We start from the raw sequence: 6,146 nt of genomic DNA, 5'->3' as shown, positions 1-6,146 counted from the left end.
TGCCTTAAAAGAGGAGTGCTGAAAATAGGCATATTTTCAGAGTAGCCAACTGAGGCAGAATGCATTTAAGTGACTTTCTCAAGGTAACTCACAGAGCAACCTGGGTTGCCTGACTCCCATTCCCTTACAACAAGAATGAGACCACTCTGTCTCCCTGAGAAGAAAATATGCGATCAAAGGCTTCAGTGAGGACTCGGTTAGTGTCTGATTAAAGTAAGTTTCAATTTATTTTAACAAAGTTGGATCAGGTCCTAAAAGAACATAAATAAAGTATTCCAGCTACATGACTCTCATATACATGATCAGCTTGACTTCTATAGAAGTTTTAGCTAGGGTATTTGACACCAAAACCTCATAGAGGTCACCTGCTCATGTTAATCTTATTTTTAGCAGGAAATGCAGTGCTTGTGGAAGGTACCACCTTGATAGCTCTGCAGTCTAAAGTCCTCTACATAACCTCAGAACAGGTACAGGATGCGGATATTTCATGTACCTCCTTGGTTATATGCCTCAACCATGATCTGGAGGGGAGCAATCTTAGGTTTGAGTTTAGTCCCCATGCCCATTCCCTTCTGGAAAGAATAGCAAGGATGGAGTTGCAGTATCTGTCCACGGGGCATTGTACTGAGACTGCTAATAGATTTCATGTAGGACATTGATCATCAATAAGATGCTAATTAATTTTGTCCCCCCACAGAACTTGAGTGGATTCAAAGATGTGACTTTAAGGCACAAAGGTTCCACTAATTGCAGTGATATTGTTTCACTAGTTGTGAGTCCTCTAGGGTTTTTGCTCTTCAGCAACCATAAAAATGAACGTGTAATTTAGAACCTCTGATACAGTAAATGAGACAATGCCAGCGGTAACTTTGTATTTTAACTTGTCTCTCTGTTTCATGAGCAAAGAACAGTTATCTAACCACTGGGCCCAAGAACTGAGATAAGTTTTATGAAACAGATACCTTAAAAATTAGACCAGCTACTCTGAACTTCTACAAAACCTGTTTAGTCAACACAAAGGTAGACAGAATGCTCAAGCTGTCCTAGTTTTTTTGGAGTAAAGATTCCCAATTTTTTTTGCTCTTGGTGTTGTGACTCTCCGTTTTCCTGGGCAGCAGCATGGCCTGGATGTTGGGCACCCCTTGAGCAATTGTAACTTTTCCCAGTAGCTTGTCAATCTCCTTGTCATTATGGATGGTGAGCAACAGGTGATGGGGGATGATCCTGGTTTTCTTGTTATCCTGAGCAATGTTGCCAGCCAGCTCAGGGGTCAGATACTCTAGCCCTGCAGCCATAGAGAGAGGGACTCCAGCCCCTACTCACTCAGTGTAATTCCCTTTCCAAAGTAGCCAGTGCACACAGCCCCAGGGGAACTGAAGCCCAGCACACATGGAGCAAGATTTAGCCTTGGCCCTCACTTTACCTCCCTGCTTTCCTCAACCTGATATTGTAAGTGGTGCTCGAACAGTGCTCGCTATGAAGAAACAGAAAAGCTGTCCTACTGATGGGTATTCAGTAAATACATCTAGCTGAAAACGAGAGAAACAATGTAAGCACTTTCACCTGTTCTTTCATCTAGGAAAAAAAGTTCTCAAAGCATGATTTTCTCCTTTCAATATACAAAGGGATGCTATTGGTTAAGGAGCTAATCAAAAGCTATTCTGAGAGCATGGTTACATAGCATCGATCATTCTGAAAATAATAAAAATACTATCAGCGTAAAGGGATAGTTTTCTGATAGGAAGATGCAGCATTGTAAAAAATATTCTGTTATATTTTGATTAAAAGGACCTTCGTGGCAGGTGTTTGTCACTGGTTAGAAAAATGTATGTGCTCTTTTCTGCTGTGTAGAAGTGCTGAACAGTGGGTCAGATTCTCAGCTGGTGCATATGGTTAATTCTATCAACTTCAAACTCTGCATCTTGGTATCTCCCCTTCTCTTCTATAGACACACAGAGAATTTTCAAAAGTGCTTAAGCCCCATTTTAAAAAATTGACTTTAACCTCAGTGAAAGTCAATGGACATGGGCTCCTAATTAACTGACACACTCCTGAAAATATTTTTGGATCTGATCATAGGATTGTCTGCCTATATCTTAAGAATGCATGTTACCTAGCAACTCTGCAGTTTTATGTGTTATAGTTATTATAAAATAATTAAAATAAACATAATGGGCTAGGTTTTTCACCTGGAGTAAATCAGCATAGCTCCGTGGAAGCCATTGGTGCTACACTAGTTTACACTGGCTGAGGATTTGGAGCAAGTTACTCGATTACCTTTTTCCGATTCTCCTTGCCCTTATCCTGTTGTCCCTCACATATGTATGTGTCTGATCTGTATGTATCATATAATTCTTTTAAGAAAACCTTCTGCTTCAAATAGTCTGTTTATTTTCTCTCTTTACAGCACTGTCAATTCAAGTTATTATTTAGTTCCAATCCCTGGCGAACTGTCATCCAGAAGCAATATTTTAGGGAATGAAATAAATAAAAATCTTGGTGAATTGCTTTGTTTTGGAGTTCTCGCCAGGTAATGAGGTATATAGGAACTCCTGCAGACATCTACTTGTAGAGAACCCTCTCTTTAGTATATTGCTATTTGTAATAATATGCTGTGACTACATTGAAAAAGTGACCTCCATAAAATGCCTTTTTATTTGGCTCTCATTTTGGTAGGAAAATCAATCACTTTGATCACACTTTTGTACTGCTTCACTGCTAGAAGTACAGTAGGAGATTTCTGATGAATGTGTTTGAAACATGTGGAAGCACACTTTAAGTCTCTGCTTTTTAGATGATCACAGTTTGACAGTTTTGTCTATGTTCAAAGGCAGCCTAAGAATTGGATATATTGTTAGCCAGCTGCTAAATCTATGAAAAGCCTTCCTGGAAAGGAAAGGGGAAAAAAATATAGTTTTGAATTTGGTTGGAATGGAGCTCAATAATTCTCTGGACTGTTTTTAGGAAAGCTAAAATAAAGCTGATTAAACAGCAACATTGTACACAGTTTAAACCTGCCTAGAGATAATGAAGGTCAACACAGGATTCCCACATAAAAAGGACAGATTAGATATTTTGAACATAAATCCAGTTGATAATAAAATCTGTAAATGGAAACCTTTTCTGCGTTGTATAATACTAATGCATGACATTTTGCTGTCCATATAATCTTTAGCTTTACTGTCAATGTTATTCCATTACACTGATTACAGAAAATGAATTAAGCACTATCAGAATGGAAGGCATATTTTAATAACAATGCAATTATTAATCCTTTATGATGCAGGACTATAATAGTGTTTAATTTAATGCATTAAAAACTATCTGCTCCAATAACCCAGTCACTAAAATTATGATCTATAATTAAGGATGGACTAAAATTCCATTTCAAGCATGTAAGCTTATAATAAATGCCTAGCTGCAAGGATGCACTAATAGTACTGGCCACATATGTAATAATATGTAATAATTTGACTAACGTCAAAGCTAGATTTGATCTTTGTTTTGTTTAGATGAAATTAAGCTGAGCTTTTAGACAACAATCACAGTTGCCAAATAGATCAAATAAGCAAAAGCAGCATATTAGTTGCAAAAACATTTCCAAATATTTGACTTGATTCTGGTGTCCATACTCAAGCAAAATCTCGTCTGACTACAGGACTAGGGCTAATGCTGTTTTACTTTATCTTCAGAGACAAACTTGATAGGCATTTCCCCACCCCACCAGGAGGTCTTAACACCTCAAAAACAGGAGGCACAATTTTACATGTTAAAATGTTTGCACTTACAGCTTGTGAACTGGGCAGAGAGTATGTGGGGGGGGGAGTGTGGGAGAGGTGAGCAGCCCTCAGTGGTGAAAGAACAGGTTAAGGACTATTTAGAAAAATCTGGACATGCACAAATCCGTGGGGCCGGATGCACTGCATCCAACAGGGCTGAGGGAGTTGGCTGATGGGATTGCAGAGCCATTGGCCATTATCTTTGAAAACTCATGGTGATCGGGGGAATTCTTGGATGATTAGAAAAAGGCAAATATCATGCCAGGAGGAGAATCTGGGGAACAACAGACAGGTCAGCCTAATGTCAGTCCCCAGAAAAAATCATGGAGCAAGTCCTCAAGGAATCCATTTTGAAGCATTTGGAGGAGAGGAAGGTGATCAGGAACAGTCAACATGTATTCACCAGGGGAAAATCATGCCTGACCAACCTGATTGCCTTTTATGATGAGATAACTGGCTCTGTGGATATGGGGAAAGCAGTGGATGTGATATCTTGATTTTAGCAAAGCTTTTTATACGGTCTCCCATAGTATTCTTGCTAGCAAGTTAAAAAAAGTATGGATGGGATGAATGGACTATAAGGTGGATAGAATGCTGGCTAGATCGTCGGGCTCAATGGGTAGTTATCAATGGCTCAATGTCTAGCTGGCAGCCGGTATCAAGCAGAGTACCCCAAGCATCGATTCTGCGGTCCAGTTTTGTTCAACATCTTCATTAATGATCTGGATGATGGGATGGATTGCACCCTCAGCAAGTTCACAGATAACGCTATGCTGGGGGGAGAGGTAGATATGCTGGAGTGTATGGATGGAGTCCAGAGTCACCTAGATAAATAGGAGGATTGAGCCAAAATAAATCTTATGAGGTTCAACAAAGACAAGTGCAGAGTCCTGCACTTAGGACAGAAGAATCCCATGCACTGCTACAGGCTGAGGATTGACTGAGTAAGCAGCAGTTCTGCAGAAAAGGATCTAGGGGTGACAGTGGATGAGAAGCTGGATGTGAGTCAGCAGTGTGCCTTTGTTGCCAAGAAGGCTAACAGAATATTGGGCTGCATTAATAGAAGTGTTGCCAGCAGATTGAGGGAAGTGATTATTACCCTCTATTCAGCACTGGTGAGGCACATCTGCAGTACTGCATCCAGTTTGGGGCCTGACCACTACAGAAAGGATGTGGACAAATTGGAGAGAGTCCAGCAGAGGGCAACAAAAATTATTAGGGGGCTGAGACACATGACTTACAATGAGAAGTTGAGGGAACTAGACTTTTTTAGTCTGCAGAAGAGTAGAGTGAGGGTGGATTTAATAGCAGCCTTCAACTACCTGAAGGATGGAGCTAGGCTGTTCTCAGTGGTGGCAGGTGACAGAACAAGCAGCAATGGTCTCAAGCTGCAGTGGGGAAGGTCTAGGTTGGATATTAGGAAACACTATTTCACTAGGAGGGTGGTGAAGCACTGGAATGGGTTACCGAGGGAGGTGGTGGAATCTCCATTCTTAGAGGTTTTTAAGGCCCAGCTTGACAAAGTCCTGGCTGGGATAATTTAGTTGGGATTGGTCCTGCTTTGAGCAGTGGATTGGACTAGATGACCTCCTGAGGTCTCTTCCAACCCTAATCTTCTATGATTCTTCCTTAAGTATGATAGTTTGAGTCAATTAGGTGGTAAGGCAGGTTGTACTCAACCTGTGGGTGCAAATTTGAGATTTCACAAAAATGTGGGCATGAAAACATGCCCGAGCAAAATTACCCTTTGCAGTTTTAGATGCCATTTTAGAAGACTTGAGTCTCTTTTCTGCAGCATCCTGAATTAACATATTATTTTGTATTATTGCATTGTAATTTAGCTTTTTTGCACATATCAATGGCTGTAGAAACAAGAGCTTACTTTTGTTCTGTCTAAAGCTGACCTTTGCCATGGAACTAACATAGCTCTGTGCATTCAATAAGATCTCAGTAGTGTGTAAAGAATTATTTGAAATAATGTTAATATCAAACAGCCAGATTCTGCACTGGCTTACATCCTGTACAACCTCAATGAGGTAAGGGTAATATCTACCCTGTGTTTACTGTACAAGCTGTTAAAAGCAAAAAATCTCTCTCCATTAAATTTTGCCATTGTATTTCAATATTGTAGCAAATATTTAATAAAAGACCAATCAGCATTCGGAGTAACATGCCCCAATGGCCAATTCCTACCACTGATTTGCACAGTACGTCCTGACAATCCATTTATATCTATGGGAGTTATATGTACAAACCAATGGAAGGACATAGTAGTGAGGGTGTACATTAACTTTTCATACAAGAGGTAAAACTAACTCTAAACTGGAATCTACCATTACTGTGATCAATACTCCCATTACTTACATT

At 39.9% G+C, this 6,146-nt stretch overlaps 1 pseudogene; it reads right to left on the bottom strand.

Annotated features, from left to right (window-relative positions):
• Window positions 1-1,043: 1,043 nt before the first annotated feature.
• LOC123375829 lies at window positions 1,044-3,711 on the bottom strand (annotated as a pseudogene).
• Between the last annotated feature and the right edge of the window lie 2,435 nt (window positions 3,712-6,146).

This window comes from Mauremys mutica, chromosome 8, assembly GCF_020497125.1.
Source record: "Mauremys mutica isolate MM-2020 ecotype Southern chromosome 8, ASM2049712v1, whole genome shotgun sequence".
NCBI classification, from domain to species: domain Eukaryota; kingdom Metazoa; phylum Chordata; order Testudines; family Geoemydidae; genus Mauremys; species Mauremys mutica.
This window is presented reverse-complemented; position numbering and strand designations above follow the sequence as displayed.